Source organism: Lithobates pipiens, unplaced genomic scaffold, assembly GCF_037356315.1.
Source record: "Lithobates pipiens isolate NorthernLeopardFrog02 unplaced genomic scaffold, aLitPip1_a1.2 Scaffold_16, whole genome shotgun sequence".
Taxonomy (NCBI): domain Eukaryota; kingdom Metazoa; phylum Chordata; class Amphibia; order Anura; family Ranidae; genus Lithobates; species Lithobates pipiens.
The window spans coordinates 127,502,648-127,508,647 of record NW_027507748.1 but is presented as its reverse complement, the minus strand read 5'-3'; positions in this window follow the sequence as shown (position 1 = coordinate 127,508,647).

The window sequence follows — 6,000 nt, the reverse complement described above, 5'->3', positions numbered from 1 at the left end:
AAAAAAACATTCTTCAAACACAGAAGACAATTTCATCTGTTTACATACAGAGATAAAAAACGGGTATACAGAGATTGGTATATGAGCCTACAAGACTCCATAGATTACCACATTTATATACGATTTAAACTGCATTGTTTCTTTCCTACATGTTTCGCTCTTCTGAGCTTCCTCAGGACAATTGCAGCATACAGCAATCAATAGATAACTGAAATTATACAAAGACATTTATTTAAAAAGTGCATATGCATAGATGGTTTTGTACATACAGCATCTGTGGGGGGCATAAAAAATATATCCACCCCCACAAATTTACACAAGTCATATAAATCTAGTGGTGTGTTCATTCGGGTCCAACAAATTAGTTGGAGAGGAATGAAAACAAACACCTTTCAGATAATCAAATACAAGGACATAATTTTCATATCGATATTGGATAGCAGATTAGTTCCCTAAGGGGGAACAACCAACTCATTGAAATGAATGGCATCCCAAAGAGAAATGTAATTGTTGAAAACAAACAATGTATAAAAACATAATTCTCCTTCATGGAGATTACAGATAGAATTTTCGAGAAGAAAAAAAAAAAAAGGAATTTTTAATGAAATAAAGCACACCAAAGAAAGCGAAGAAAACATCTTACCCCGTATGGCTACTGAATTTCAATGATAGTATATCGTTGTTTTCAAATGTTAAACGCATCAATCTTAACTCAAGCGAGGATAAATTGTCTGCTCCTCCTTAATCATTGAGAAGGCGGATCATGGCGAGAGCGCATACAGTTCTCCACTGCGCATGCGCGAAGGACGTGATTCACGTCCGTACAGCGCATCGGCCATTTTGGAATCTGGCCAAAGTCGGGGCATTTGCCAGTACTTTCCGTCAATCCATATACTCTGACTTAGCCCGACATCTTAGTCAAAGGGGGGTGACCATGATGGTTAAGGGCATTATGCCCTGGTCTTCCTTCGAAAGGAGAGAACTGTATGCGCACGTAGGAGACCCTCCCTATAGGTGTGCCCGCAGCCCGGCGGTGACGTCAGACACCGCCGGGCTGGAGGCACGAGTTTAAAATGCGGGTCCCGGCAGTGTCATCCAAACAGGCGTTGGATACAGACACGTGGAGCCGCCAAACAGACGGAGCACCTACAACCTTATAAAACTACATTACCACTACTCAATCGAACAGGTGAGACACAAATGGCTTGGATTGGACTAGATGGACGTTCCGAATAGTCCAGATTAGAGCCATGCAGTGCATATAACTTGAGATGGATATACAATATAGATGGGAATCTGGCTTTTCCCTTCATATGTGTTTGTTTTCTTTGCTTCATAGATTGGCACAGAGAACAACTTCTCAGGATTAAAAATATATTCTGTTTAATCTCCTTCTGACAATACATGGGATTTGTTGATATCGGACACGTCTAACTGGTTCTAGTTTAGTCATCGCCTGGGTATTACCAGGTATGTCTATAATATTGATTATGCCATTTTAAAATTATATTTGAATGGCCTAGATATACTGCATTACACCATACATGTATTTCTCGTGCCTCTGCAGATTCATTTGTTGGGGGGGGAAACGGGGGATCCCCAATGGTGCTCTCGCCATGATCCACCTTCTCAATGATTAAGGAGGAGTAGACAATTTATCCTCGCTTGAGTTAAGATTGATGCGTTTAACATTTGAAAACAACGATATACTATCATTGAAATTCAGTAGCCATACGGGGTAAGATGTTTTCTTCGCTTTCTTTGGTGTGCTTTATTTCATTAAAAATTCCTTTTTTTTTTTTTTTCTTCTCGAAAATTCTATCTGTAATCTCCATGAAGGAGAATTATGTTTTTATACATTGTTTGTTTTCAACAATTACATTTCTCTTTGGGATGCCATTCATTTCAATGAGTTGGTTGTTCCCCCTTAGGGAACTAATCTGCTATCCAATATATGTACTTTTTAAATAAATTTCTTTGTATAATTCCAGTTATCTAGTGATTGCTGTATGCTGCAATTGTCCTGAGGAAGCTCAGAAGAGCGAAGCATGTAGGAAAGAAACAATGCAGTTTAAATCGTATATAAATGTGGTAATCTATGGAGTCTTGTAGGCTCATATACCAATCTCTGTATACCCGTTTTTTATCTCTGTATGTAAACAGATGAAATTGTCTTCTGTGTTTGAAGAATGTTTTTTTGTACACAAAATAAAACTTTATTGATTTTACCCATTGTTCAAACATATTTGGTGCCGTTGTAAAAGTCCCGGGGGTTGGTTACCCTCCAGTCCCCCTTCTTCAATTTTCCCCCTTTCCAAATGCTCTGTGTAATGCTTTATCACAGAGCAGCCTAGATTCTCTTCTTCTGGGGTTCCCCAATCCACTCTTCAAGACCCTTCTCTTCATCGGTGCCCCCAGGGAAAGCCACTTTCCATGGAGGCAACCATACGGGCTCACACCCATTTCCCACTGCTGCGTCCAATCTGCCAATGGCTCCTGCTGCTATAAATCTGTCTAATGAGTAGAGTGACAGCAACTGGAGCCGCTGCGCTCGCGTGCATCGCTGGAACGGATTGGGCTCAGGTAAGAAAAGGGGGGGGGGGGGAGCTGCAGCACAGAAGGTTTTTCACCATAAAGTAGAACTATAGGCAAAACTTTTTATTTTTATTTTGGACAGAGCAAAGTGCACGTGGGTCTGTGAGTGCACGTTGGTCTATGAGTACCTGTGTATTGTCTTGTTGAGTACCTGTGTATTGTCTTGTTAAGTATTAGTGTCAGGAAGCTAGTTGTTAGGTCATTTGGACAGGGTATAATCCCCAATCCTCATTAAATTAGTAGGTATGATGCTCGGCGGGTGTGGAGATGTGACTCGGTGTACATTTTGCGGCATGTATGCGTTCCTTGATCATCTGATCGAGGGCAAATACTGCTGTGCAAAATGTAAGCACATTGTTACCCTGGAAGCCCAGGTTCTGAATCTGGGGAAGCAACTGTCAGCACTGAGATGAACCTCCATACTAAAGGAGAACCAGGCATGTACACGGCAGGTGCTGGCAGGGGCCAGCACAGAGGCGCATGGAGACAAAGAGGTGCAGGCACTAGAAAAGAATGGATGGGTGACAGTCAGGAAGGGTAGAGGGGCAAGTGCCAGGTAGGCTGATCCAGGGCTGGAGCATCTCAATAAGTACGCTCTATTGAGTGACATTGGCGAAACCAGTCAAGGACCAGCGCTGCTGGAGTTGAGAGACTCTCCTAGCTGCCGGGGGAGGAACTCCTCCAGTGAGGGTGGGGGGGAAGCGAAGGGAAAGGAAAGAGAGATTCTGGTGGTAGGGGAATCAATTCTTAGAAGGACAGAGAGGGCAATCTGTAACAAAGACCTGAACCGCTGAACTGTATGTTGTCTACCGGGCACTCAGGTTTGGCACAATACAGATCTGGTGGATAGATTGCTGGGAGGGGCTGGGGAAGACCCAGCTGTCATGGTGCACATTGGCATCAATGACAAATTCATAGGCAGATGAAGTGTTCTAAAGAACGATTTTAGGAACTTGGGAGCTAAATTGAGGAAAGGGACCTTCAAAGTAGTATTCTCAGGAATACCCCGAGCCACACTAGAAAGGCAAAGGGAGATTAGGGAACTAAACAAGTGGCTGAGGAGCTGGTGTAGTTAGGGGGGGTTTGGGTCGGTCACCAGTACTATAGAAGGGACAGACTGCACCTAAATGAGGAGGGTGCAGATCTGCTGGGACTGAAGATAGCCAAAATGTTAGAGGTGTTTTTAAAGTAGGGGGGAGGGCCCAGAGGTACAGATAGTCAGCGCGGAACATATTCCAGAGGGTAGTATTGGGGGCATTAGTGGTAGTTTGACTAAAGCACATAAACCCAAGGTAAGTATAGTAAGTCTAGTAACAAGTCCTAGTTACAATCTCAAAATATCCAATAAGAGGATAGTATGCGACCAGTCTAAACTACATGGCATGTTCACCAATGCAAGGAGCCTGGCGGACAAGATGGGTGAGTTAGAGATACTGTTGTACGAGGAGGATTTGGATTTTTGGGGAATTTAAGAGACCTGGTTCAACAGCTCTCATGATTGACTGGCAACCAATCAAGGGTATTCCCCTTTATCACAGGGATAGAGAGGGTAAAAAAGAGGGAGGGGTATGCGTATATATCAAGAATAATGTACAAGTAAATGTGAGAGATGACATCACTAAGGGAGCTGGGGAGGAGGTGGAATCCTTATGGGTAGAGCTCTAGAGGGATGAAGCTAAGGGGAAAATAATACTAGGAGTATGCTATAGGCACCCTAACCTGAGGGAGGAGGGAGGGACGGATCTCCTATCACAAGTTGGATTAGCAGCAAGGATGGGAAGTGTTATCTTATTGAGGGATTTTAATTATCCAGACATAGACTGGGCAGAGGGAACTTGGTTCGCCAGTTCCTAAATGTCTTGCAGGACAATTTCAGAGGTCAGATGGTAGACGCACCTTGCTAGAAGGCATGAATTGGGATAAAATCCTACGAACAAAGAACACGGGGGAGAGATGGGTTTGTTTTAAGAGCATATTAAATAAGCGCATTAGCCAATGCATTCCATTGGGTAATACATTTAAAAGAGTGAACAAAAGTCCTGGATAAAAGACATTTCGGAACTGGCAAACCAAGTTCCCTCTGCCCAGTCTATGTCTGGATAATTAAAATTCTTAACTTCAATGTAAAAATGCATATAAAAGCAAAGGAGAAGGCCTTCAAAAAATACAAGGTTGAGGGATCATCATCAGCATTCAGACTTTATAAAAAATGCAACAAGAAATGTAAGGGTGCAATTAGGGTGGCTAAGATAGAACACAAGACACAGAGCAGAGGAGAGCAAAAAAAAAAAAAAAATCCCAAGAAATTCTTATATATTAGTATGTAAACAGTAAAAAAGAGAGGACAGACCATATTGGCCCCATAAAGAATGAGGAAGGACATCTGGTTACAAAGGATGGGAAGATGGAGAAGGTATTGAATTTATTCTTCATAAGGGAAATGGGGGGCTTCAGTAACCAAAACTGCAGTCTTTATCCTCATGACACATCACAGGAAGCACCTCAATGGTTGACAGAGAACAGAATAAAAATTAGACTTGGGAAACCTAACATAAATAAATCAACGGGACCAGATGGATTCCCGTTTATGAACAAATTAAGAACTCAGTCAAGTAATTGCCAGACCATTGCTCCTAATTTTTAGTGACAGTCTACTGGTTGGAATGGTACCAGCTGATTGGAGAAAAGCCAATGTAGCACCATTATTTAAAAAGGGCCCAAAATACATCCCTGGGAATTACAGACCAGTTAGCCTAACATCAATAGCATGCAAGCTCTTGGGGGGATGATAAGGGACTATATACAAGATTTTAGTATCATTAGCAGTAATCAGCATGGATTCATGAAGAATCCTTCTTGCCAAACCAATCTATTAACCTTCTATGAGGTGGTGAGTTGCCATCTAGATAAAGGAAGGCCTGAAGATGTGATGTATCTGCATTTGACACAGTTCCCCATAAACGTTTACTGTACTAAATAAGGTTCGTTGGCATGGACCATAGGGTGAGTACATGGATTGAAAACTGGCTACAAGAGCGAGTTCAGAGGGTGGTTGTTATAAATGGGGTGTCACGATCTGGAGTCAGGCTCAGAGGCCAGTAGCTATAGCAGCAGAGCTGATATTCACACAGGTCACCCTGGCTGATGACACGGGTTCACCTGAGGTGCGGGGTCTAAGCACTAACCGGTATTCACCAGAGCTCCCAAAGGTGGAGATGGGCTTGGCTGCGTGTTAGTGCCAGGTCGCGGCCCTCAGGATAGCCCCACCAGGAGGTGAGCAAGCCGGGGGTCTGGTAGCAGATAAAGTAGGTAGGGATCAAGCAGAAGCGTAGTTGAGAAACAAGCCAAAAGTCGGTAACAAATAGTTGCAGGTTGGGATTCAGCAGAAGCGTAGTCCAGGAACAA